The sequence below is a fragment of the Cupressus sempervirens genome, chromosome 10 (assembly GCF_028749045.1).
Source record: "Cupressus sempervirens isolate cs-2001-9-10 chromosome 10, ASM2874904v1, whole genome shotgun sequence".
NCBI classification, from domain to species: domain Eukaryota; kingdom Viridiplantae; phylum Streptophyta; class Pinopsida; order Cupressales; family Cupressaceae; genus Cupressus; species Cupressus sempervirens.
The window spans coordinates 217,720,004-217,743,124 of record NC_143127.1 but is presented as its reverse complement, the minus strand read 5'-3'; the positions used below and the strand labels follow the sequence as shown (position 1 = coordinate 217,743,124).

Below are 23,121 nucleotides of genomic sequence, written 5' to 3'. Positions count from 1 at the left end.
GATATCTAGGTCCTCTAAAAACCCTTTAGTGTGCAAGTTTTGATTCATCAAGGAAAAGTGCACAACCATTCTGAAAGTTAAGCACAGTAAATTGTCGTGCAAAACTGCCAGAAATTGATGTTCTAGGAGAATTTCCATATCTCTTAACTCATGATGAGTTAGAACTTGAGCTCTAGAAAATAGATAGTACTCTAGGCCTTCTTCAATCTTTGAAGTTACCAGCCCTTTATTCATTATGAAAAATTAATTATATGGTCTAGAAAATGCAGTTTCAACAGAACTCAGTTTCAACAACAAGATAAAAAACTAAAAATATGCAAGATAGCAAGGCAACCTAGGATGCTCCTACATCAAACAACAAAGGTTAGAAGAAATGATTCTCCTAAATCATTGAGATGTCACAACCTGAGCTAAATCTAAGTCAGGTTGAGAAATCCATGAAGCATCTTCCATAGGTTTGTTCTTCCACTTCACCAAATATTCATAATAATCTTTTCCCCTTGTGCTCTTACCAATTCTCTGATCCAATATCTATTCAACTTCTTCAATCTTCTTCTTAGGATAGTCCTCTGATATAATAACTTCATCATCTAACTCATGATACTTGTATAAATTAGCAACATTGAATATAGGAGATATGTCCATGTCATCAAGTAACTCAACTTCATAAGCACTACCACTGTCAAATTTTTTCAAGATTTTACAAGGTAAAAAATTCTTCATCTTCAACTTGCTATATGTTCCAACTGAAAATCTTCCTTTCTTCAAATGAATCATCACCTCATCACCAACTTGAAAATCATGATATCTCCTAATACTTTTGATTAATTTTTTCTAACCTCAACTTTGCTTCCTTATGTAAGGATTTTATAAAATTAGAAAATTCTTCTTCTACATCACTTCCCTTTTCTTCACCAATAATATCTCTCAAATCTGATACTCCTTTAGGGTTCATTCCATTAACAATCTTAAAAGGTGTCTTGCCTATACTCCTATTCACAGAACTATTATATGCAAATTCAACTTGTGTCAATACCATCTCTCAATTAGTTGGCTTATTCCCAACTAAACATCTCAACAAATTTTACAAGCTTCTATTCATAACCTCTATCCATCTATTTGTCTATGGATGTAATGTAGAACTAAACTTCAACTTAGTACCCATCTTCTTTCACAAAGTCTTTCAAAAATAACCAACAAACTTACTATCTCTATCAGAAATAATACTTCTTGTTAATCCATGCAATCTCACAATCTCCGTAAAGAAAAGTTTAGCAATATGCTCAACATCTTATGTCTTCTTACAAGGTATAAAATGAGTCATCTTAAAAAATTTGTCCACAACAAAAAAATATGGAATAATACCCGTTTATTGTCTTAGGTAATCCAAGAACAAAATCCATACTAATGTGACTCCAAGGTTTCTCAAGAATAGTAATAGGTGTATAGAAACCAGTATTTTGACTCACTTCTTTTGCAACTTGACAAACTCCACAAATACTCACAAATTTTTGAACATACTTATACATTTTTGGCCAATAATACTTCTCTTTTAGTAGACTCAATGTCTTATCAATTCTAAAATGTCCAACTAATCCACCACTATGCTTTTCCTTAGTTAAATTCAACCTCATAGAACTTCAAGGAATACACAACTAAATACCGTTGAAAACCATACCTTCTTGAATGAAATACTCATCATACTTACTTATGTGATTTGTCAAATTTTTTATTCTACACTCTTTCCATGCCTCAGAAAAATTAGGATTAGCATCATAAAACTCTTTCATTTCATAAAAACCAAGAACTTCAACCTTTATTTTACTCAACAAAAAATGTCTTCTACTCAATGCACCAACAACTCTATTAGTAACTACACTCTTGTGCTTAATGACAAATGTAAAACTCTGCAAGTACTCAACCCACTTCATATGTCTTTGGTTTAATTTATGTTGACTTCCCAAGTATTATAAATCTTTATGATCAATATACAACAAAAACTCCTTAGGAATTAAATAATGTCTCCACTTCTTCAATGCTTAGACAATAGCATAAAATTCTTGATCATACACATAATACTTCCTTTTAGTGTCATTCAACTTTTCACTAAAGAAAGCAACAGGTTTACCTTCTTGAATTAATATAGCTCCTATTGCATTGCCACTTGCATCACATTCAACTTGAAATATTTTATTGAAATTAGGTAAAGCCAATATAAGTAATTGAGCAACCTTTTGTTTCACAATCTCAAAAATCTAGAGTCAGCTCCATGTGTCCACTTGTCTCAGTCATAGCATTACAAATAGAACTAATATTCTTTATTAACTTTCTATAAAATTTAGCCAAACCATGAAATGATCTTACCTCACCCACATTCTTAGGTGTAGGCCATTCCAAAATTTCTTTAACCTTCTAAGGATCTATCTTCAAACCATCAATTGAAATCACAAATCCCAAATATGCAATCTCCTTTTACATAAAAGAACACTTTTTTAGATTAATCAATAACTTTTCCTCTTTCAACCTCTACAATACTTGTCTAATATGCTCAAGATGTTCTTCCTTAGACTTATTGAATATTAGAATGTCATCCAAATAAAAAATCACAAACTTAGCCAAGAATCTTTTCAGAACTTCATTCATCAACCTCATGAAAGTACTAGGTGCATTAGTCAAACCAAAAGGCATAACCAACCATTCATACAAACCATCTTTTATCTTGAAAGTAGTCTTCTATTCATCACCTTCTCTGATTCTAATATGATAATAGCCACTCTTCAAGTCAATCTTGGTAAATTACTTTGCCCAACTCAAACAATCCATTATGTCATCCATCCATGGCATAAGAAACCTATATTTCACTATGATCTTGTTAATAGCTCTAAAATTAGTACGCATTCTTCATTCTCCATTCTTTTTAGGTGATAATATAATAGGTATAACACATGGACTCAAACTTTCTTTGATCAAACCTTTCTACAACAACTCATGCACTTGTCTATTAATTTTTTCATTCTTTCTAGGTGTCAATCTATATGGTGCTTTTTTTAGCAAACTAGCACTAGGAATCAGATCCATACAATGACTTATACTACTCAATGGAGATAAACCATTAGGAATATCCTTGTAGTGCTTGCCCTTAGTTTACATTTCTATTATCATTGCCAAACTCTTTTAGGCTAGTTTTATGTTTATAATTAGTGACATTGTTTAAAGATTATCAAATATTGTTTTACATTCTGTTTATTATATGATGAGATTACTTGGTACTCTATATTTTATATATGCATGATGATTAGTGCAAGGAAACTCAGGTGCGGAAATAGCTTCCTACACTAATCTCATAAGGAAAGTATGATGCAAATCCTATTAAAATCTTCTACACTTATAGATTCAATATCATGTAAACAATAATATTGCAGCCAACCATGCATACAGAAAATAAACAGAGAAAGAAACACATAACACAAAAATTTTCCACTGGAGAAAAACTTTCAGTAAAACAACCCCACCCCTTCAGAACCTGCACAATGTATTATCTTTAACACAAGGTTACAATACACTTGCAATGCAAGTTCAACATGAACAACAGAAGACTCCAGTAGCTACTCATAGTACCAACAATACACCTTTTTCGCATCGCTTCTCTTTGCAACCCTAAAAATGCTTATAACATGTGCTTCACTTTAGGGCTACTCCCAAAGGTAAACCGTATTAGGGTTTTACCATTCTCCGAGAAAATAGGAACCCCAAAATTATTTTTGGGGCGATGCCTTGAACCCCGCTATTGGGGTAGAGTGTACAGTACTCAAATATCTTAGTTATCACATGTCTTCACCTATCATTGAATCTTCCTAACATATCTCTTACGTGTCATAGGAATTCATCATAACCATTTTAGTCATGATCTCCATACACACAATTCAAGATGTCGACACATCAACATTATTTTCAAGAAATACATTTTACAAAACAAATAATAATGAATAGGAATCATACAAGGTTGAGACACCTTATTCCTAACATTCTCCCACTTGTCAAACACCTTGTTAGAGCAACAAGAATATAACAGGAACTAACCGCTATAGGCCAAAAGGCCCATAGACTCTGAACACCATTTGAACTTCTTAGTGCCCACTAGTTTCGTTAATGTATCTGCAACATTGTTCACAGTATCTACCTTTTCCAAATTTACCTTTCCATATTCCACGATATCTCTCACAAAGTGATACTGCACATAAATGTTCTTTGTTCTAGCATGGAAAGTTGGATTCTTTGCAAGGAAAATAACACTTTGACTGTCACACCAAATAGTAATCTATTCTGCATCAACACCAAAATCAGAACACAATCTCTTAAGCCAAATGGCTTGCTTACAAGCATGAGTAGAAGCCATGTACTCAGCTTCTGTAGTGGACAAAGCAACCACAAGTTGTTGCTTGCTCATCCAACTAATGGCACCACCAACCATAGTGAACACATAATCACTGGTGGATCTCTTGTGATCAATATCACCTTCCCAATCTGAATCCATAAACCCATGAATACAAACTGAATGCGGAGATCTAGAAGAGTTACCATGATAACATATGGAGTAATCTGATGTACCCCTCAAATATCTGAATACTCGCTTAACTGCATCCCAATGTATCTATCCAGGATTAGCCATAAATTGACTTAGGACTCCCACTGCTTGGGAAATGTCTAGTCTAGTACAGACCATAGCATACATAAGACTGCCAACTGCACTAGCATAAGGTACTCTACTCATGTCCTCCACCTCACTAGGAGATTTTGGACAATCATCTACAGATAACTTTGTTCCCATAGGAATAGGAACACATACTGGTCTACAATTTGCCATGCTGAACCTATCCAACATAGACTTCACATACTTACTTTGACTCAACTAAAGTTTTCTGTTAGACCTATCTCTACTAATTTCCATACCCAAGATGTACTTAGCTGCCCCAAGATCTTTCATCTCAAACTGTGCTGACAACTGAGATTTAAAATCAGAAATCATACCCTTACCCTTTCCAAATAGCAACTTATCATCAACATATAATGCAACAATTAGAAGGCAATCATTTTTAACTCTGAAATAAACATAATGATCTGATTTCAATCTTACAAATCCAATTAAAAACACAAAGGCATCAAACTTAAGGTACCAAATTCTAGGAGATTGCTTCAAACCATATAGAGATTTCTTTCATTTGCAAATTAAGGATTCTTTACCTTTAACAATGTAGTGCTCAGGCTGTGACATATAAATCTCTTCCTCCAAATTACCATGAAGGAAAGTTGTCTTCACATCCATCTGTTCTATCTCTAAATCATATGATGCAACAAGAGATAACAAAAATCTAATGGATGTAAACTTTGCAACAGGAGAGAATATTTCACCATAATCTATTCCCTCTATCTGTGAATAGCCCTTTGCAACCAATCTAGCTTTGTACCTTTCAACACTGCCATCTGCACATAATTTCTTCTTGAACACCCATTTACAACCAATAGATTTTCTCCCTTTAGGAAAAGGTACAAGGTCCCATGTTTTTTTTTTCTCTAATGAATCCATCTTATCATCCATAGGCTCAATCCAGGAACCTGCATCTTCCATGCCCAAAGCCTCTTTCACAGATCTAGGCTCATCAGTGCTAGTAATCAAAGCAAAAGCACAATTGGAATCTAACATAGAATAATAGAACCTTTCTGGTTACTTTCTTTCTCTCGTGGATCTCCTCAAGGGCTGAGGTTGAGGTTGTTCTTCCTCTTCTTCTAAACTATCAGAGCTGCTAGAGCTCTCCTCATCATTAGACCCAACATGGTCTCTCTGTTCAGTCTTCTCAGGGGTAGGAGGCAACTGAACAACATCTTTTTTCTTTTCTTTTTCATCTAGTTGTAGCACAACAGGAGAAGATGTTAGCTCTCTAAAAATAACATTTCTACTATACAACACCTTACTAGTCATAGAATCCCAAAGCTTGTATCCTTTCACACCAATACTGTACCCGATGAAAATACATTTAACAACTTTGTTTTCCAACTTAGATCTTTTCTCCTTTGGAACATGTGCTTCAGCTTCACAACCAAAAACACAAAGATGTCTAATTGAAGGCCTCTTACCAGACCACACCTCCATGGGTGTCTTACCAACAAGGGTTGATGTAGGAGATCTATTAACCAGATAGCAAGCAGTGGCCACAACTTCGGCCCAAAACCTTTGTTCTAAACCAGCTCCACTAAGAATACTCCTAGCCTTCTCCATCAGTGTCTTGTTCATTCTCTCTGCAACTCCATTTTGCTGTGGGGTGTAAGGAGTTGTCTTATGCCTCTCGGTACCTTGTTCTTTATAGAACTATTCAAACTTTGCTGAGCAAAACTCACCACCATTGTCAGTTCTCACACACTTAATCTTCTTACTAGTCTGATTCTCTACAAGGGCTTTAAATTCCTTGAATTGAATAAAGACTTGTGTCTTACTTTTAAGGAAATAAATCCATGTCCTTCTACTATAATCATCTATAAAGGATACAAAAAATATAGACTTGGAGATTGAAGGAATTTTTACAGGACCAAATACATCAGAATGAATAAGATCCAAAACATCAGAAGATTTGTGAGAACTAGAGTAAAATTGAACACGATTTTGTTTACCACATACATAGTGTTCACAAAAGTCAAACTCAAGATTGCAATCATTTAACCCTTCAATGAGATTTTTATTCTTTAGGGTTCTGAGACCCTTCTCACCAATGTGGCCAAATCTCATATGCCACAACATTGTCTTTTTTGCAGGAAGCTTTCCTTCCAAAGTGTTTGCATTCCCATCAGAACCAATAACCATAGTATTCTTCACTGCTTGTTTAGATGGTGAGGATGAAGAACTATTACATAGAGGAATACATGCATCTAGCTGAAATAAGTTACCTCTCCTAGTACCCCTTTGCAAGCACTATCGATCCTCTCATCATCTTGCATCCTTCTTTCAAAAAAACAACTTGCACACCTACATCATTCAACATACTCACAGATAATAGGTTTTGTGCCAAACCTCGAATGTGCATAACTCCATTGATTCCCTTTACTCATCCATTAGGAAATTTGATAGTGACCCTTCCGTGTCCAACTATCTTTAGGTGAGAATCATCACCCAAGTACACCTTTCCACCATCAAACTCTTCATATCTTGAGAACTAGTTTCGATGAGAGGTCATGTGAAAAGATGCACCCGAGTCAACCAACCACACATCATCAGATGTATGGGCTGCCAAAGCTACGATGAATGCATCGCCGTCTTCTTGAGATTTTTTAGAACCAAAATTTTGAAGCTTTCTTCTTCTTCTTAGGCTCTTTACAGTCTTTATGGAAGTGCCCAGTCTTATCACAGTTGCAACATTTTTCCTTGGACTTATTGGAAGTCTTTGACTTCTCACGGGATTTGGATCTACCCTTATTTTCAGACTTATTGTCATTTTTCTTTCCTCTTTTCGTGGATCTCCCACAAATAGCAAGGGCTTCTTTTTCTGAAACAGAAGCCTTTCTTTGCATCTCCTCTGATAGCAGCGAAGACACCACATCATCCATTTTGAAGGTGACTAATGTGCTTCTAAGAGCCATCACAAGATGGTCCCATGAATCTGGTAAAGAACACATAAGTGTGTAGCAACGATCCTCCTCCTCTAACTTGACACTAGCTGATGTCAACTGTGCAGCCAACAAATTAAATGCATTTAAATGATTCATTAAGGATCCACCTTCCTCCATTCGTAGAGAATACAACTTCTTCCTTAGGAACAACTTGTTCACCAAAGATTTGGCCTGATACATGGCCCCAAGTCTCTCCCACAAACTATATGCAGTTTTCTCATCTAGAACATTCAGAAGGACTACATTGGTTAAATAGAGTCTTATGAGACCCTTAGCTTTGCAGTCTTTGATATCCCAATCTTCTTGAGCTATAGTTGTTGGTCTTGTAGCGCTTGTAGTCACTTTCCATAGGTCACAATCTTTCAACATGTCTTCCATCTTGAGTTTCCACAACTTGAAATTAGTGCCATTAAATTTCTCCACCTCCATTCTTCCATATGATGAACTTGCCATCTCAAACTGCAAATAAGATTCAGGATGCTCTGCACAAGACTCCCACTCAACTTGAGATTAGCTCAAAAAACCCTACCCAACAACTAGGATCAAAAGTTGATCAAGCTCTGATACCACTTGTAAGGAAACTCAGGTGCGGAAACAGCTTCCTACACTAATCTCATAAGGAAAGTATGATGCAAATCCTATTAAAATCTTCTACACTTACAGATTCAATATCATGTAAACAACAATATTGCAACCAACCATGCATACAGAAAATAAATAGAGAAAGAAACACATAACACAAAGATTTTTCGGTGGGGAAAAACCTTTTGGTAAAACAACCCCACCCCTTCAGAACCTGCACAATGTATTATCTTCAACACAAGGTTACAATACACTTGCAATGCAAGTTCAACATCAACAACAGAAGACTCCAATAGCTACTCGCAATACCAACAATACACCTTTTTTGCATCGCTTCTCTTTGCAACCCTAAAAATACTTATAACATGCACTTCACTTTAGGTCTACTCCCAAAGGTAACCAATATTAGGGTTTTACCATTCTCCGAGAAAATAGGAACCCCAAAAAATTTTTCGGGGCGATGCCCTGAACCCCACTATTGGGGTAGAGTGTACAGTACTCAAATATCTCAGTTACCACATGTCTTCACTTATCATTGAATCTTCCTAACATAGCTCTTATGTGTCATAGGAATCTATCATAACCATTTTAGTCATGATCTCCTTACACACAATTTAAGATGTTGACACATCAACATTATTTGCAAGAAATACATTTTACAAAACAAATAATAATGAATAGGAATTATACAAGGTTGAGACACCTTATTCCTAACAATTAGTTAGATGGTTTATTATTATGTGACTTCTTATGGATACTTACCTCATATTGTATGTGTATGGTGTGCATGTTTTTTTTTTTATGTTTGCCATTTCTGATGTGGTTAAGGAAGAGAGTTGTAGTCACCTGCTAGTCAGGATTTACATGATGCACCACTTCTTGCCATTGCTTATTTAGCTTAGAATATTGTGTTTGTACATGCATGGTTTTTATGCAGGTTGTAGGTACTGGGTATCGACTTCTCTGAATTGCCAAGATGAGCATACCCTATCGTATTATCTCAATGGTAAGAGGGGAAATAAATTCTTAATTTTAAATCCTAAGCCTTTAAGCCATTTGTCCTAATTGAAAATTAGGATAAGTATTTGAGTTGAATATCTTCCAAATGCATCGATTGACATTAATTTGTGATAATAACCCTTTAGTTTGATTTTGTATGTGGTTTTCTATGATGGGTTTTTGTATTTTGTTTAATGACTCTTTGGTGTATTTTCTATTAATTAAGTCTAATTAAAAGATTAAATTAATGATTTAATTTAATGGAAAAATATTATGATATTTTAGTATTTAGTTATATTTAATTAATTAAGAGATTAATTAAATAAAAAAAGAATTAAAATTTAAAGATAAAAGTTATAAGAATAAATTTGGAATATGATAATATTTATTTAATTTAATAATAATGTATTTAGAGTTCATTTTTAAATATATGCTAAATATTATTATTTAAGTTAATAAATATTTTATCAATTAAGTTTTGAAAATAAATTTAAAAAGTGAAAAATATATTAATTTAATTAAAAGTTTTAAGTTCACATGATGCGTGCATGAGATTAAAATATTAAAAAACAATTTAAAAGATAAAACAAGTGAATCTAATAAATATTTTAACTGCATAAGTTCATGCATGAGATTAAATTTAATAAATTAATTAAAAATGAAGTCAAGTGAAAATTAGATAAAGTTGTTTAATAATTTAATTAACATGCATGGAAAAGATTAATAAAAGTTAATTATAGTTGAAGTCTGGTGAGCGCAGAGTTCTCCTAGGTGAACACACAATTAATGCCCTGATTGAAGGAGACAACTCTTTATCACAATTGAAGGGTTCATGTTTAGGGGAGACGAATTTGGATGTGAATTTTGGAAGCAAATGGGGAAGCAAATTTTGGGAAAGGAAATTTTGAAAAAATTGTTAGAGAGAAGTTCTTGGATAGAAGAAAATTCTCTCGCAAATCTTTTGGGCATTGCAATTTTAGCATCAGAACCAGGTAGGTTCTTGAGTTTTGTTCACCCAGTTAGAATTATGTTATTTAGATAATCTTATCTTTTTCGCAATTTTTGAGATCGATTCTCTAGATTTCGTTGCATGAATCTATCACTCTCCTATTCTAAATCTTTTATTATTCAATTCCATTTGTAGATCTAGATTGAAAAACTATTTAGAAAACCTCATTTTGAAAATTGAAAGAAATTAGTTTTAAAATGGGGAGGGTTTGAGATTTAAAAGAAAATTTGATTTAGAAATTTGAATGCTAATCAAATCTTCCTATCAGATAATTGACAAAGGCTTGAAATTGAAAATGAAAAATTTAAAATCAAAAATTCAAATAGTTGATTATATGTTTTCTATAAGACTTAAATTACAATTGTTTAAAAATAACCCCACTCCCAACACCCCTGGCCGGTGTCATACCTGTTGTTGTAGGTACTATGATAGCTGTCATAGGCCCTACTATAGTAGGGAAGGTGATGACTTAGTCAAAGGGTAGGTATGGTTGCAACTAAACAAGGTCGCAACCAAGCATTCTCTTTACTCCCATCCTAGTTTGTACTAGCATTTGAGGTATTGGTGAGAACATACAAAGACTCTTATTAGGTTCATTTTAATCTCCATTTGGTGTAATTATTTTACTTATTAAATAACTTACAATGAGTTACCCTGGTAGCCACTTAGGGCCCAAGCCCCCATTGCCAGCCACTTCCCAACACTACATGTAGATAACCTACCCTAGGCTCATAAAAGCATATATAAATAATCATATAAAAATACCTCAATCATATCATAGTGTCTAGAAGTGGCTTGCAATGGGGGCCAAGGCTCTAAGTGGCTACCAAGGTAACTTATTATAAGTTGTTTAATAAGTGAAAATATTACACCAAATGAGGATTAAAATGAACTTAATTAGAGTCTTTGTATGTTCTTGTCAATGCCTCAAGTGCTGGTACAGACTAGGATGGGAGTAGAGAGAATGCTTGGTTGCGACTTTGCATTCTGTAGTATGCCTTGTCAGTGCAAGACGATACTAGTGGTCATATAGGGATCACTAGGGACCCTAGAATCGTAAGAAATTGCCAGGGTAACTCCAACATGATTCATGTGATGACACTTTCCCACTTACATAGTAAGCTTCCTATGTTTCTTGTGTGCCTCTAGGAATTAGATGTCGATCTATATTAGAACCTTTGAGTTAGATTTCTTTTAGGATTTCTTAGACTTATAGAGTACTTGTGTTGTGTGATTTGATATCGTGTTTGGGACTTGAGACTATCTCCTCAGGATGGTGGGTGTGGACCTATGGGTACCACATGGTTGGGAGGCATAGCTACCTACACCATTGCTAGGGACCGGTGTACAGAGATGGCCTATTATCCTAGTGCAACCATTGCTGGATGTGTTCACTTGGTACTTTAGGTTCCAGATTATGCCTTCTTGTGACTTATACTTTCATTGGGATGCTTTTTTATCATGTTTAGATGATGTTATTTACTAATGCATTTCCTTATATTGATAATTAGCATGTGATAGGTGATGTTTTCTACTTTGTAGGATCATCTTATGCTTTATTCTAGCATGTTAGATTTCTTATGCTTAGGTTGTAGCATGTTTTAGTAATGATGTCCCTATTACGATAGTACCGATGATCTGATCGGTGGCTTGGGATGTTATGCATGAGGGATGGCTAGGGCCCATGATGGTCTTATGATGCTATTGATGGTTGGGAGGAACCGCGTACTTAATTAGTTGTGTTTTATGATGGATGGATGTATCATGTATGGTGGATGGTTTCATTTATTTTATTTCTACTTGTATCATGGATATGAGGAGGGTGATGTATTTCTATTTTTATATATGTATACTCTTTTAAGCCTTTCATACCCTGTGACATGTAATATGGATGATTGAGCATTCCAAATTTCATTTTCCACGAGGCATTCAGAACAAATGTATATTATGGACTTTGGACTTTATAATTGTTCTTTTATATGGATGTGGTAGTTGTTAGAATTAGTATTAGTTAAATTTAAATGTAATTCAACGTCATGGGCTCCTTATGAATGTAACCTGATATGTATGCTTTAGTTAATTGTATGTTATTGCTTCTGCTACTATGTGGTTGATGTGTATGTTACTCTTTCTTACTTCAAAAAAAAAAATGCTACCAAACTTAGTAAAACTTTAGGTTAATTCTTTTGGATCCCTTGTTAAGGCATTACAATCCTCAACAACAATTTCTTTGTACTCCTTCAACATTTCTATAATTCCTAATATCACTCTATCATTGCCAACTTCTACTATCACATGGTCATTGTTACCAACACTTGGTCCTCTAAGAACTATAGAATAACAAACTTGGTTCTTCTTTACTTCCTTTTAAAATTGCTTTCCATTAACCATGCAAACTTTTATTGTAGTACAAATGACCTCATCTAGACTTTTAGTCAAAGGCAACAATATTTTTTTCTTCCCATGTACCCAAAGAATATATTGATTCAATCTTCCATCATGCATAGCATATCTATCATATTGCCAAGGTCTACTTAATAAAATATGACATCAATCCATAGGCATAATATCACACAAGAATTCATCAAAGTAATGTCCAAATTTGAACTTCACAAGGCATTGCTCACTTACCAATATCTTATGCTCATCTTTGATCTAGGAAACTTGATAAGGTTTGGAATGTTTTAGCCTCTACAACTTCAACTTTGTAACCATCTCTTCTAATGCCAAATTTGTAGAACTTTCACTATCAATGATTACCTTGCAGCATTTTTCATCCATCTTACATTTGGTCTTGAAAAGACTTCTTCTAAGGACAAGTTCCTCATCACATCCCTTATTACATAAGGTTCTTCTCACCATCAGATTTTCTCTAGCCTTAGGTCCACTTGGTGAACTCTCAATGTCTTCTTGAATCATAACATTTCTATTATTCTACCCACTTTTAGAAGATCTACATTCAAAAGATCTATGACCTTCTTTGCCACATCCAATTTTTTTTTCATGGAAACCATCTCTAGGGTAAGAATTACCTCTTCCTCGGTAAGATTGAGTACCTCCTCAATATGAGATACTACCTTTCCACTCGATCTTTTCTTTCTCATCATTCTTCCATTCAGATTTACCTTTATCTTGCACAAAATTGTCAGATCTACCACTTTCTCCAAAGGATCTACCTCTGCCTCTCTGGAATCTACCACCTCTACCTCTTTGTCTTTGTTCATGCTTCTTTGTCAAGACCTCCTCAGCTTTCAAGGCATATTGATATGCTTCTTCTACACTTTCTAACTTCACAAAACTTATTTCATCTTGAATTCTAGATCTCAATCCATTTATGTACCTTACAATTTTCTCAACATCATCATTCACATGTCCAGATCTAATGTCCAATCTATAGAATATTCAGTATACTCTTTCACAGTCATTTCCTTTTGTCTCAAATTTTGCATCTTTCTCAACAAGATAACTTGGTAATCAGCATGAAGGAATTTCTTCTTTATCTTGTTCACCATCTTCAGCCAAGTTCTGATATTCTCCTTTCCTCTCCTTTGTCTATCAATTTGCAAATGCTCCCACCACAATGAAGCATGACCTTTCAGCCTAGTAACTGCATTCTTCACCTTTCTATTATTAGTTGTGTTTTCATACTCAAAGAACTTCTCCATATCTAAGATCCAATCCAAAACAACATTCGTATCTAATTTTTCATCATAAGGAACAACTTCTATAGTAGGCTTTGAATTTTTCTTAGACAATACTCTCAACAATCTTTACTCATCTTCGTCTTCTTCAAGTTTTAGATTATGGTTTGGTGTTGCTGCTTCATCATCACTCACATCCTCAAGATGCGCTCCTTTCCTCTAGGCTATCTCCATAGCATCTAATCTGGCTGCAATTTGTTTCAATTGATCCAACATAGCATTATTAGTATTTCTTCTGCCATGAACCATCTTTACAAATTAGGTTCCTACAAGATCATACCCTCTACAAGTTATAGGTCAAATCTGTAGATTTACCACCGTATAACCAAATCTAAAATAGGGTTCTATACAATCCAATCACCACAAGGATGAACCTCAAGCTCTAATACCACCTAACACAAGGAAGGGTAGAGAAAACTAGGCCCAAAGGCACACCTAGCTCTCTAAACCACCCTGCAAGAGTTAACACAACATAAGAAAACACAAAGAACAAAAATTAGAGGAGGAGGAAAAGAAAAATAATTTTTATTGATTCTTAAAATATTCAACATACATGTCTAGCTCTAAGGCCTTCTAGGTTATGGTCAAATACAAAATACATTCATACACATGGCCAATTCACACTTTCTAGTTTTGTTGTGCAATCCTCTTTGAAACTCCCTAAAACTCTTAACTTAACTGCCCTAGCTCCTAGCCTAAACACTCTATTTATACTAGCCAAAATGGCTTATAGATCATTCAAGAACATGGAGAAGCCACAAGTTGGCTCATAATTGAATTAAATACAAATACATAAATTAAATGCTACAAGTCGGCCTGCAATAACAATTAACTCACCTAAAATCTATGTCTGAGAAAAATTGTGATATCTCCTAGTTCTAATTGAGTTAGAAGTCACGCTTTGAATTGTGGGTAGATATATAGGTCCTCTACAAACTATTTAGTGTGCAAGGTTTGATTCATCAAGGAAAAGTGTGCATCTATTCTAAAAGTTAAGCACAATAAACTATCATGCAAAACTGCTAGAGATCGATGTTCTAGAAAAATTGCCATATCTCCTAACTCATGAGGAGTTAGAACTTGCACTCTAGGGCATAGATAGTATGCTAGGCCCTCTTCAATCCTAGAAGTGCATAGCTCTTCATTAATTACATAAAATTAATTACACAGTTTTAGCAGAACCTAGTTTCAGTAGCAAGATAAAAACTAAAAACATGCAGAATAGTAGTGCAACCCAGGATGCTCCTACATTAGAAAAAATTTATAATAATATTTTTCAATAAAGTTCTTGTCCTACTTATTTGAATGACAACTAGATGGGAAATGAAATAGCTAGAAGAAAGTGAAGTCTAGGACACCTTCAACAATTTAGGCATGGTCTATCTACGATCTTCCCTATAAATGGAGAAAATCAGTGTGTGTGGGTAAAAGGTATAGAAAGATCTTAATTATGAGCAAAGACAAACTTAAAACAAGTACTTGTATGGTGTTTCCCACACTATCAATTCTATGCATTAATTAATAGAAGAAAAATACATTTATAGTAGTATAATATATTTAATAGAAAAATAAAGAATAGAAAAGTCTACAAACTTAATAATAAAAAGAAAAGAGTTTTTCAAATTGGATCTACATAGTAGAAAAAAATAGCTAAAAAATGAAAACCACCTATCTTTTGTCAAATTAAAAATAAAAACACACCATTACTCTTGAATTAAATAGCTCTATACCCTTCAAATTTAATGTTTATAAAATTAAATACATTTATTATTTATTTACTATTAATCGTTAAGATTAATTATTATCTCTTATATAAAAACTTAAAATTTAAGATTGTATTTACATAAATACATTTTTTTAAGTTATTATAAAATGTGCTCTACTACTATATTAATATCAATTGATCCTGAACCATAATTTGGAAACTTAATAAAAGAAACTTTAATGACATTCTTTATACACGATTTTTAGAAGTCCAACCAACACATTTAAACTAAATCTCCCACTATATTTATCATCTTTTCCCTAATTCAACTAGAACCCAACCCTTTAGCAATGACAATAGAATTACTAGTGGAAGAAGGTGCACTCTGAACTATAGCAACCGGGGTGGACCAAACACCTAGTTCACAGACAAATTGGCTTGGGGAGGCTGAAGGATTCATCATGTGAGTGGAAAGTGCATGTGTGTTAGATATTGGTAAGCCCAAAATATTGAGCAATGTAATTCCTATTTTCTTCACACCCTTAGCCAGCTGATGACCCAACACTCGTGCCATGACTTGCAAAGTCTTTGTCAAGAACCATGGGTTATGCTTTTCGAAGGACTTTTATAATGCCTCGAATGTTGCCATAACTTCATGTTTCTACATGAGTAGAGATCTTGGAAATAATCTGCCCACCAAGGCATTTCTAGCCCACAAATCATAGCTTTGCATCAGCAATTTCAACTTATTATCAGCCCAAAATTTTGGTCAGACCACCTTGATTGCAATAATTTCCAGCCATGATCTTGATTGGAGTAGGTCCATAGCACTGGACAAGAATATCAAGACCAAGTTTGAAGGAAACAAGACATGTCTTGCAGTTGCAAAGAAGAAATCCTCCCCAATAATGGTGTGAATTGCATGACGAATAGCATGAGTGCACAATGAGCATGATATCTTGCACTGCATCATATGAAGAAGGAGAAGGTGCATCTTCTTCCAATGTTGATTGAAGCTTAATTCTAAATTTTTTTGGGAGGATGTTTTGGTGATACTGGTAGCAGGAATCACATTTCATACAATCATCATGTAGGAATGACATCTTGAGACCAAGTGAGATGACAGGCACACAAAGTAGGAAAGAAAAATTTAAGAAAAAGGATATGTTCTTTGCATATAGATAAATCCCCCATCACACACTCAAAGGATATGAAGTACCTATTCCCATGTGATAAATAAATATAATGCCACTAAAATTAGAACCCAATTGCAACTCTAATAGATGAAGTACAAAAATGATGGCCCCAAAATGGAGAATTTTCATATTAATCTTGCCATGTGCAAAACCATGCAGCCAAATTGAAGTGAAATCGTACTTAGGTGACATCTACAAACATGAAATAGAAGAAATTTGTAGTACTTACCATAACATTGCACATGTTAGAATTAATTTAATAATTAATGATCAATACTTAATTGTAGCCCATACTTAAGTTGCCAGGTTGATTGCAACTCGGTGACAACTTGTCAATCGGCCAACACTACCCCCTTAGTCATAGCTGCCACTCACTATCATCACACTTCTTGTTGATGTCCAGCAAGAACTTGGTCAACCATACAACCACTTGGAGCCTAAAAAAAAACTCAATCATTACTGAACCAAGTCACCTATGATCAAACAAGTCGAACACCAATAAGCCTAAGATCATTCGATAAGCATTATGCCTAATTAATGCCCTACCTTGCTCGGAAAGCACCTGACAAAAAATTTGTCAACACATCAACATTTGATGCCTGGTATACACTTAGTTTCCATTGAATTGAGTTACTTAGTAAGATAGTATGATTCAACAACTCGGTCAACACTAAACTTGAGCTCACTCGGTAAGCACTATGCCCAAGTAGCTCAGTAAATACATCACCCTACCCACCTCTACAATTACTAAAACTCGGTAAGTAATGGATCACGACAGTTATTGAAGCTCAACAACTCAACAAAGTTTGATCATTCACCACCAATACAAATAAGAGAAGTAGCCAAGTATTGCTAACATTCCACAATCTCATTAGGAATCAATTCCAAAAAAACTTTATAATGCTCAATGAATGTGTGTGTGTGTGTGTGTGTGTGAGAGAGAGAGAGAGAGAGAGATGGGAAATATATCATGAGAGGAGGGTGCAAGAGAAAGAGTGAGTGGAAGATAAAGAGAGAGAGAGAGTGATTAAATATAGAGGTAAGACAAGATAGAATGGGGACAAGGTGAGAGACATGAGAGAGAGAGAGAGAGAGAGAGAGAGAGAGAGAGAGAGAGAGAGAGAGAGAGAGAGAGATTATAGGGATATATATGTTTATGTATAAGAGATAGATATGGGAAATTTATGATAATAGGAGGGAGTGGCTGTGTGTGTGTGTGTGTGTGTGTGTGTGTGAGAGAGAGAGAGAGAGAGAGAGAGAGAGAGATGTGTACCTATAAGAGCTATAGATGAGGAAGATATGTTAATAGGTGGGAGCAAGAGAAAGAGTGAATGAAAGATAAAGAGATAGACTGACTAACTATAGGTGGTAGATAAGATAGAATGGGGACAAGGTGATAGACATGAGGTAGATAAAGAAGATAAACAAGGAGAAAATATGGCAAGAGAAGGGAGTCAATTAATTATTAGAGAAGTGGTAGCTAAGATAGAATGGGGACAAGGTAAGAGGCATTAGATAGATATAGAAGGTAAATAGGGGAAAAATATGGTGAGAGTAGGGAGATGATAAAGTGTTAGATAGAGAGAGAAGGGAGGAATATAGAAAGGATTAATTAGGGGGATATAGATGTGTATGTATAACAAATAGAGATGGAGAAGATGTGGTGAAAAGAGGGAGTGAGAGAAAGAGTGAGTGTTAGATAAAGAGATAGAGTGAGTAACGATAGGTAGTAGATAAGATATCATGGGGACAAGGTGAGCCACATGAGGTAGATAAAGAAGACAATAGGCGGAAAATATGGCAAGAGTAGAGTAGAGTAGAGAGAGAGAGAGAGAGAGAGAGAGAGAGAGAGAGAGAGAGAGAGAGAGAGAGAGAGAGAGAGAGAGAGAGAGATGTTATAAGCACATTGATTGATATAAACATGAGCTAAAGATATATTGCTATTATTAGGAAGAGATATTATAAGGAATAAAAAGGAGCAAATTGAGAAAGAGAAATCAAGAGAGGGTAGAGGGGAAAAAATGAGATAGATCTTGAAAATTTGCAAATTTGGGGATCAATATAGATAGAGATGGTGGTGGTGGAAGAGAGAGTTCAATAGGGGAGAGACACATGGTAGATATGAATGGTACTTGTATGTAATTAAAGGTAAGATGGAGGACGAGAGAGAGAGAGAGAGAGAGAGAGAGAGAGAGAGAGAGAGAGAGAGAGAGAGAGATGCATGTTTGAGGTATATGTTAAGTAGGGAAAACAAATTATTAGAGAGAGAGAGAGCGAGAGGGAGGGAGGGAGGGAGGAAGGGAGGGAGAGAGAGAGAGAGAGAGAGAGAGAGAGAGAGAGAGAGAGAGTACATTGAAAGATAGAGCCAAAACTAAACCAAACCAAACTCTAACCGCAAAATAAGCTTAAATATAATTTAATATTAAACCTTTCATTAATTCATTATGTAATAACCCTAGCTAAAATTGAACCCTATTAGTGATTAAGTGTTGACCCAAATTGAATCATAACCTTAAACTTAATAAACCTATAAATTATAATGAATCCTAAACATAATACAACATCAACTAAAAACTATATCCTTAACACTAAACTAATTCAACCCTAACTATAAACCTCAATAAACTCAAACTCTAAACCTACTTAGAAGCCTTGACATTTTTTAGAATTAAACTAAGAAACTTCAACCCCAAACCTACATTAAATTAGACCTATTTGTCAAATTAAAAAATTTGTCCTATACATAATAGAATTATACAAGTTCTTATTATAAAACTTATGTAGTAATATAATATTATATAATAAATATTAGAATTGTATTTTTTTAACATACCCTCGGGATGCTACTAGCTATATACATATTATATATATAAAGAAAAGAGGCTTTAATTTACACAAAAAAAAAATTCATATTAAAAAATTAAAGCATTGATATCTCTCGGCTTTCTCTATATATATTATATAAATATATAATATGTATATAGCTAGTTATAGACCATTTTTAGAAGTCCAACCAATACATTTAAACTAGATCTCCTACTATATTTATCATTTTTTCCCTAGTTCAAGTAGCACCCAAATTGAACTTAAGAGTTAGCCCAACCAATTCATCACCTTTTATAGATAAAACTCAAAGAAAAGAAAGTCATTTAACAATTGCCAGACATCATTATACTACTGATAGTATTAAACAGTTCATAAAATGTTTTATTATTTCGGGACACTTTTTGTCCCTACAAACTTCCTCATCTGAAGGCGGCCTTGTCGTGGTAGAAGTGTGCTTCATAGTATAGTGAAAATTATGTATTTCTTCCCATATACAAATGCAAAAACAAAAACAAGTACTGACTCCTGACACTCTTAACATTAAAAGAAAGGTTTCATAAGTTATTTCTATCTAGAAATCAATGGAAGGGGATCTAGGGATTAAATCCTACACATTTTGTTAGTTGAAAAATGGAAGCGTTGATCAATAAGTAGAAGCAATATGATTCTGGTACATAGTTATTTAAGAATTTACAATAAAATTATTTTTAAGAATATGTATATTTTAGAGAATAGTTTAAGTTTGATTAGAGTTGTAAGTTGTATTACAATAACAAGTATAATAATATAGAACTTTTTAAATGAAAAAATATAATTGCAACTTAAAATTTATAAAAGATAGATATTTCTTTTTCCTAAAAATATTAAGTATAATTTTTTTCTCACCAAAGATCTATTCTGATATTTTACAATAGATCAGCTTCTAAATTTAATAAATTTTATTTTGAATTAGTATCATACATCTTAGATATATAAGGAGAACAAGAAATTGGCATAGGTCTCTTGTACTATGGACTATTCTTTGGCCTTGTCATTCTTAGGTTTCTATATAAAGCAGGACATCAAGAAATTTATAAATGTTGTGATTATGTTACATATTTTGTGAACTATTTTCCATGATAAAATTTTAAAAAAACTTAAAAACAACCAAATAGATTAAAATCACCATGTTTTGGCAATTTAAAAAAAAAAAAAAAAACTCTATTTTTTTCCTTCTCTTTGATACATTTTCTCTGCAGAAATTAACCATAATCTTTGCATTGTCAAAAGTAGAAACAACTAAAGTTTTTTATAATTTTATTTGTTCTGCTCCTATATTAAATAATATTCATAACGGCTATTTGAAAACAAAATTGTAAATTAAAAATGATAATTAATAAATTAGTAATAAAAATTTAATATAAAAAGATATAATTTAATTGAATTTGAAGAGACGCAGCTTTAAAAAAACAAGTAGGACATGTAATCATCTGTGTATGCATCATAATTGATTTACTCTGTAGAGGACCTAATAAACACATATCAGAAGCAATCCAGTTGCGAAGAAGACGTTGGGAAGATGACGATGGAGTACGCAGCAAAGAATTACACTTACTCTTGCTCTACTCATTGTGATTCTGCTGCAACTGCACAGGTACAGATCTCCCTGCCAGAGAAGAGTGAGAGCAAGAGTAAGTGTTGTACAGTTATAAGCCCACAAGACATCATTCAGCGGCAACAGAAGGCCACCGACTCTGTTTCTTCCCTCTGCTCTAATTTATCCCCGTCCTACTCGAAAATCCTCCTCCACCATTTCAACTGGAATGTCTCAATTTTGCTGGATGAATGGTTCATGGACGAACAAAAGCTAGATTTAAGGCCATATACTCAGTTAAAGAGTTGATGGAGCAGTTATACTAATCCATCTGTATGGAAACCCACTCCATTACTGACATGAAAGCTCTTCATGGTTTTGCCCATTACAAAGTTCATTCAGACCTCAATTAGGGAAGACGGAATGGGGTGTCTCACTTTGAAATGTCCAGAGCCAAACTGTGGGGCTGCCGTTGGTGAGGACACCGTGCTCTCTTTCATTACAGATGAACAGGACAGATCAAAATATGGGCAATTTCTTGTTGAATCATATGTTGCGCAAAACGGAAGAATCAAATGGTGCCCTTTTCCTGAATGTGAGTATGCATTGGAATCACGGAAGGCTACGACGTCACCTGCAGATGTTGTCATCATTTTTGCTGCAGTTGCTCTGAAGAGATGCATCACCCCGCAGATTGTGACACGGCTAGAAAATGGGTATTGAAGAACAGCGACAATGCAGAAACGGAGAACTGGAAAATTGTGAACGCAAAGCCCTGCGCACAATGTAGGCGGGCAATAGAGAAGAATGCAGGTTGTGTGCATATGACATGTGTGGAACCACGCAAATTTCATTTTTGCTGGTTATGCCTTGGGGATTGGCAAGGACATCGTAATTATTATGAGTGCGACAGATTTAATGTTGATGGAAGAGAAAATAAAGAGGGAAGAGAGGGAAGTCATAAAACAATCCTTGGACAGATACAGTCATTATTATGAGCGATGGGCAGCCCATGAAAAGTCCAGGGCCAAAGCAGTGTCAAATGTGAAGCGGGCTCAGAACGTTCAGATCAAACAGTTGGCTGACAAACAATTCTTACCTGAGTCACATGTTAAATTAGTGAAAGATGCGTGAATTCAGATCGTTGAATGCACAAGAGTGCTGAAGTGGATGTAGGGTATTATCTCGCTGAAAATTAAAATAAAAGTGCCTACAAAGAATTGTTCGAGTATAAACAAGCTTCTGAACAACTTCATCAGTGTGTTGAGAGTGGGTTGCAGGTTTTTATTGAGAGCGAAAAGCATGCAGAAGAATCTAATGAATTTCGAATCAAGCTTGATACCCTTACAAATGCCACTGGCCATTATTTCAGAACCGTGTCAATGCTATCGAAAAGGAAGCCTAAGCGAGAGAAGATTATGCGGGCCAAGTTGTAATAGACGAAAATTATGCAGACCAAGTTGTAATGACTAAGATTAAATATAAAATAATAGCATGTTACACACTTGTTCATTTATATTTTCAATCGAAGTTATTAGATTTCTACATTTCATAGTAATAATTATAAAAGAAATTCAAGTTATGATCAAGTTGAACTCTCTCATTCTCATAATAAATCATACAATATGATGAGACATTGACATTGTTAAAAATAAATTCCCCAAACATTACAGGGCAGTGAAAACTTATATCTTTAATATAATTTAACTGTTAAAATTTAGTATTAAGTCATTGCAGTCTTATGTAAGCCATACAGGGAAGCATTGCAGGATAATAACAAATGAAAAACTCAACTGCAGTCATGAGAATGATAAGGCCTGGGCTAGGGATTATTATATACGGCCTAGACTAACCTATTTGGTCGCCGACGGATT

The 23,121-nt window shown here is 34.5% G+C and overlaps 1 pseudogene; it reads left to right on the top strand.

Moving 5' to 3' along the window:
- Positions 1 to 21,232: 21,232 nt before the first annotated feature.
- On the top strand, positions 21,233 to 22,683 carry LOC149533418 (putative E3 ubiquitin-protein ligase ARI8 pseudogene; annotated as a pseudogene).
- Positions 22,684 to 23,121: the final 438 nt, after the last annotated feature.